The sequence below is a fragment of the Orbicella franksi genome, chromosome 3 (assembly GCF_964199315.1).
Source record: "Orbicella franksi chromosome 3, jaOrbFran1.1, whole genome shotgun sequence".
Taxonomy (NCBI): Eukaryota; Metazoa; Cnidaria; class Anthozoa; order Scleractinia; family Merulinidae; genus Orbicella; species Orbicella franksi.
The window spans coordinates 12,347,415-12,353,163 of NC_138147.1; the positions used below are offsets into that span (position 1 = coordinate 12,347,415).

At 36.1% G+C, this 5,749-nt stretch overlaps 1 long non-coding RNA gene across 1 annotated transcript; it reads left to right on the forward strand.

The window, feature by feature from the left end:
* The first annotated feature begins 1,908 nt into the window (after positions 1-1,908).
* On the forward strand, positions 1,909-5,141 carry LOC145483027 (uncharacterized). Its single transcript, XR_014048864.1, has 3 exons — positions 1,909-2,105; positions 3,033-3,077; positions 4,226-5,141. It is a non-coding gene; the product is annotated as an uncharacterized LOC145483027 (long non-coding RNA).
* Positions 5,142-5,749: the final 608 nt, after the last annotated feature.

The window sequence follows — 5,749 nt, forward strand, 5'->3', positions numbered from 1 at the left end:
ATTTCTAATCCATAACAGTGATGAAGATGAGAGATGTTTATTCATAAACAACCCAGAAAGCAGAATGTGTTTCACGTTTGAATTTGTATACATTTGATGGTAAGAGTCTAAGCATTGTCAACGTTGTTATTGTTGTGTCAAAGTGGCCCAAAACTGCCTCACTCGGTTTGAATTTCAAAATTTTTACGTACCTTCAAATTTTTCACTGCGAAAAGAAACACACTTAGAACGCCCTCCCTGGCTTCGTTTGTGTAACTTTTTTTTCATGACGCTGAAGAGGTTTAGGTCTTGTTACTAGTAAAGTCGAAGTAAAGCGATTTCAGGCAGTTTCGGCTCCATTGCTTTCCAGTGTTTTTGTCGGGCCGCGATGAGAAATATTTATTTGCCGGCTATCAAACGTGCACTATATATAGGTGAAACCTGGAGGCGAGCGTGCTTTTCAAGAAAATTTATGGCTATTTTCCGCCTTTGGTAAATTCATTGGGCTTCGCGATGGGTCGCGATGAAAAATATCTGTGAGCGGACGTTCGCGGATGATTAAGGAAAGCAATGCCGGGTTTCGTCTTCCCTGTTTGTCTCGCTCTTGAAAGATATATGGGAGATTTGCGAGTTCAAATTCCCGTTCGGTCGGCGATATAGGATAGAGATGGTGAGGGCAACCATTGAACATGCTCTTGGTAATATCTCGAAGCAATGGGGGCTTTTGGCACAAATTTATTGTTAAAATAATATGTTCCTTCGACCGACATGATTTCAACTTCGCATATTCTTCCACGCAAACAAACATAAAAATTACCAGGTCCCGCGGGGTACCGGTTAAATTGCATATGTGACTGCGAAGAAGAAAGAAACAAAAAACAAAAGAAACTCCACGAAACCTTGACGCGGCCTGCCTCAAGCATTCCACGAAATGAAGAACATATATTTGAATTGCAGAGAAAGATTTAAAGACATTTAATGAGTTCTATTTAAACAGTAGTAATTGACTTATCATGATACATGTTTCTGTTCTAATATCTCGTCTAAGAGTCATATCAGTGCGGACATCCTGTCGGGAATTACACCTTAGTAAAAAGACGACAATGGCAATCTATACTGTGTCCCAATACCCGAGGTGGCGTGTTACGGGCGGCAACTTTGCTTACCTTGTCTATGGGCTGTAAATAACTCAGATAATACCGACAAAGACGAAGCCGCTAAAAAAAAAAAAAAAAAAAAAAAAAAAAAAGTTAACGTTTTGAGGAAAAGAGCTGTTCTTAATCAGTCAGAGTTGAAGAAGTTTTTGATATTTTCAAGAAGAAACAGATGATGGAGAATCTAAAATGTACCATTTTAGACGGGTTTTAATTTAAATAGTTCCGTAAAAGTAGTGTTAAACGCTACGCGATTAAAAGTACCTCTTAGAATTGCAGCCGGAAGGAAACCGCTGCAGTACCCACTATTGATTTAAAAATATCATATGCATTTCATTCGTGTCGTGTACGGTGGGCTACAACAGCAGAATAAATATCGGTGATTTACTAACCAGTTGAGATGTTTGTCATAATTGTTTAACAGAAAGTTTCTACTTGCTGTTTCACTGGAGCTTTAGAAAATATCGTGCATAAGATTCTCCGGCGACGGGACAACTATCTAAGTCGTTGTAGCAAAATAAGACACTTCAATACAGGATCAGTAACTACCAAAACATAGGTTGAAAATTTCATTCAACTTATCGTGACAAGATGATCAGTAAAAACATGGCCATAAATTCTTCATTCCTTCCTAAATAGATAGAATATTAAAACAGATATGGCCCTACCAATTTACAAGAACAAACTCTGACCACAAGACAAAAATTATATTAGCAATCGGAAGTCAGATTTTTTTCCCTTATTTTAGTGCAAAACACTCACAAGAACACGTAACCAAAAAAAATATCTATGACGGCACGCATGGCAGAAAATCCTATAAAAGAAGAGCAATAAAACCAATAGTTAGAATCGTCAGTTGGTAGTGCACCACTTCAGTCCTAACCATGGCCAAGAAAACTTTTTTGATCGCACTGATAGTTTTGGTGATGCTTCTAGGCTTTTCCCTACAAGAAGAACTAGAAGACTTGCCGGGTAAGTCTTTTCATGGCCCAAATATTTAATATCTTCGTCTTTATGTTAGTAGAGGACTCAAACGAAATCTATCGACATGTTTGCCTATCTTATGCCAATTAATCCAATACATAACCCTTTGCACTCGTCACTTTTTTGATCAGTTTTTCTCTGCCATTCCCTCACCAACTATGTGACCAAGTCTACGCCAGGCTCAATATGTGATTTTTGTTCATTAATTAGACCAGAATTCCGCTCAAAGTTCGAGCAATAAGTGCAAAATAATTTACTAAAAATCTACTCACAGCAAGGTAACAGTGGATACTATTTAAAACATCTCATTTTAATTAATTTCTCTAAGTGACCCCGTGATTAAACTCTCAAGTATTCTCGTAAAAGCTCATGTTAGACCTCGAAAGAGTGCGTAATGAGTGTGTTATTGTGTTTTCAACTAACGCGAAACGTCCGTTTAAAATGAAATATGGATAAATCTATGTTCAATTTTCTCTCGCGGGGTCAGCTTGAGAGCTTAAGCCTTGATAAGTTCTTCTTACATTTATTTAAAACATTACAATGCTTTGAGATTGAGATTTTGGTAACTTTAGTTTTCCCATTATTACTCGAATGTTCTGCGGAAATCATGCTTTTGTTACATGTTTGTTTGAAATTTACCCTTACTAATCCAGTTTACGGATCTTCCAGTCCACGAAGTTAAAAAGATAATCAAAACGGTTTTTATAACCATGTTAGCCCAGGTGGCGACTAAACCGTGACAATTCTGCAAAGAGCTTCATTTTTGATAGTCACTTTCTTAATTCATTTAAAGCTATTTGCGTTCTTTAATTATCTGTCTATGTACATGCATATGCTTTTATCACACTCGTTGGGAAGTCATCTTTTATTCAGATTCATAATACTTTTAATTATCTTAACACGTCAATTTTTCAGATCAGGCTCAAGATCCAATTTTGCGGAAGTTCTTTAGTAATCGGGGTAGGTAGAAAAAAGTTCATCATGTCTAAAGTAGTCTATAATATTTACAATCAAGAACGGATGGAGAGCAAGACAGTTTATCCCTCATATAGGCCTTATTCCCAAAGTCCCTATCAGATTATTTTAAAATCACTCCCTAGGTTCCTTCCACAAGGAAATCTCACGAGAGCCTAGAAACAGCCAATCATGTGACTCTAATTTTGCTCACGTGGACAGCCCTAGCGGCTTGACGCGCATTTTTATCCTCCACGAAAACATCAACTAAACGCACGTTGTAACATTATAGAGTGATGAACTGGGTGCCAGGAATAAAAACAAATTCAGAGGGATAACCTTGGAAATAAAGCTTGTTTTAGGGAGTAACCCTCCTACCAGTTCTCATTTTTGAATTTAAGTATATTTGACAGGTAAACATTTTACTATTTTGCCTGTTTGTTTGCTTGATGGAATCTACACGGGATCGTGATATGATATGCATATGAATTGTTTAAACTGTCTGTAAACGCGAAATTTACTACCAGTTGAGTCGGAAACCACGCGAGGTGGAGGCCTGGGTCACGTCTTTTCAACCAAACAAATAGAAACGGAAAAAAAAAGTAATAAAGAAACTACTGATTCGATAAGAAGAATATGTTTGACATCACTACAATCTTGTTTGACGTCACTGCTTGGCTAGCCCCAGGTCCTAGCCCCTCGCGGGTTCTGACCCAATCACAATTTAAAATTCACATTGTCAGACGGCTGAAGAAAAAAATCTATCGTTTCTGTACATTTTCCATGTCGCGATTTCAATTAGATTCCATCATCGAACACTTCAAAATACCACTAATAATAAAAGTACATCAATTTCACGTCAATTCAAGATATAGACCACGTATCAATATATGAATATGACACATTCCAATGATACAATTGGCCATTTCAGACTTATCGTGTGCCTCTGTTTGAAAACAAGTGTTCGTGGAAAACCTTTCATCTTAAAAATGAGTCTGATTTTCATAAAAATGAAAAAGTAGGCGAAGTTCATATGCATATATGAATGGTTTCGCACGAAGACTGGTTTTGACATAGAGGCAAAAGCCAACTTGGCGTTGGCTAATTAGTGTGTTGCTATTTGATTCAAACGCTATTTTTCTTTTGGTTTTTAGCTCTACCTGCTGAGGAGGAAGCTGTTATTATGGATGAGCCGCTGACCGAAGAGAATTAACAACAGGCTTTCTTTAACTGGTGAGAATATTGCAAACCATTATAGCGTGTGATAAGCTGCTCTTGCATGAAATTGTATGAAGGATTACACTCAAGTTTTGTCAATGAATTTTAAATTCAAATAAACCTCTTCTCGGTTTTGCAAAATTTGGCAGCTTAGGACTTTGAGTATGGCGTCGAACACTCGGAAAACTTGAAGACATGAGGGGAAAACGTACAAAAGAAAGCCATGTTATGGAAATATCTAAATTTGTCAAATCAATTTGCAACTGATCTGTTAACTGCTTCTGTTAAATAATTTAAAGAACATTCGATAAGAAATCGAGTAATTTCAGTTTCTAAAAGTTTGAAGTATGTTACAGTCCTTTCTGCACTTTTTAATATAAAAGTTAGAGATATAAATAGTTGCCTGATATAACACCGAAAACAATTTCGCTTACTTTGAGTCTGTATTTCTACCTAGAAATACAGACTCAAAGTAAGCGAGAGTAGGCAAGAGTCTGATTAGAAATTATTTTCAAGTTCTTGCAGATGATGGATGGACTGAAACTCGTTAAACTGGTTGAATTGGAACGTATGACTGCATACATGAAGGAGCTAATGGCGAGCATATTCAAAGAACGCCGTCCATTTACAGATGAACCAAAGAAAATTGGCTTAAAAACATCTTATTGTTACGCATATATAGCTAAGTTAGATCCAAATTTGTGATACCACTTTGCTTAAAGTATATCAAACACATCTTTTTTTATTGCATTGCAGTTAACTTCAAGTTTCATCTTTCAGAGGCAATTTCCCCTCCACAAAGTGGACTGAATCTTATTTGTAACAGCAATCAAAGAACAGTAGTAAAATAAAGTAAAAAAATTAAGCAAAGCTGCAGTGCCTAGATTATTGTTGTTGTTTTTATTGTCGTCCTTTCGACGTTGTCTTTTCTTCTTCTTCTAGTTATTCTTCTACTTCGATATTTCGCACACACTCTATTCTTTCTTTTCCCTTACGTAAAGTGGAATTGAAGGCAAACAACGTTTCAATCAATCAATCAATCAATCAATCAAACTTTATCTGTACTCACTAATGCTTAAAAAAGTTACAATGTTCAATGGAAATATTAAAAGTAAAAGTTAGGTTACTATATAGCTGCCTGGAATAACCATTAGGGCTAGCGGAGCCAGGCAGCCAGTTAACATCAGCATTTAATAGACATAAAATACAGGTCAGCAAGAAAATTGAAGCAAAAATGCACACACAAGAAGAAAAAAAGCTATTTCTAGCTATTTCTATGCTATGAAAGAAGTCTAAAACAGTTAAATTTATATATGAATACAAAACATTAATATAAGAAGAGCACACAATAGCTATGGCAACTAATAACAGCTATATATTAAACTATAAAAGAAAGATTTGGAAAGGTGACAAAATTAACAAAACACTAATTTACAGGTAAATTGGAAATCAACACAACT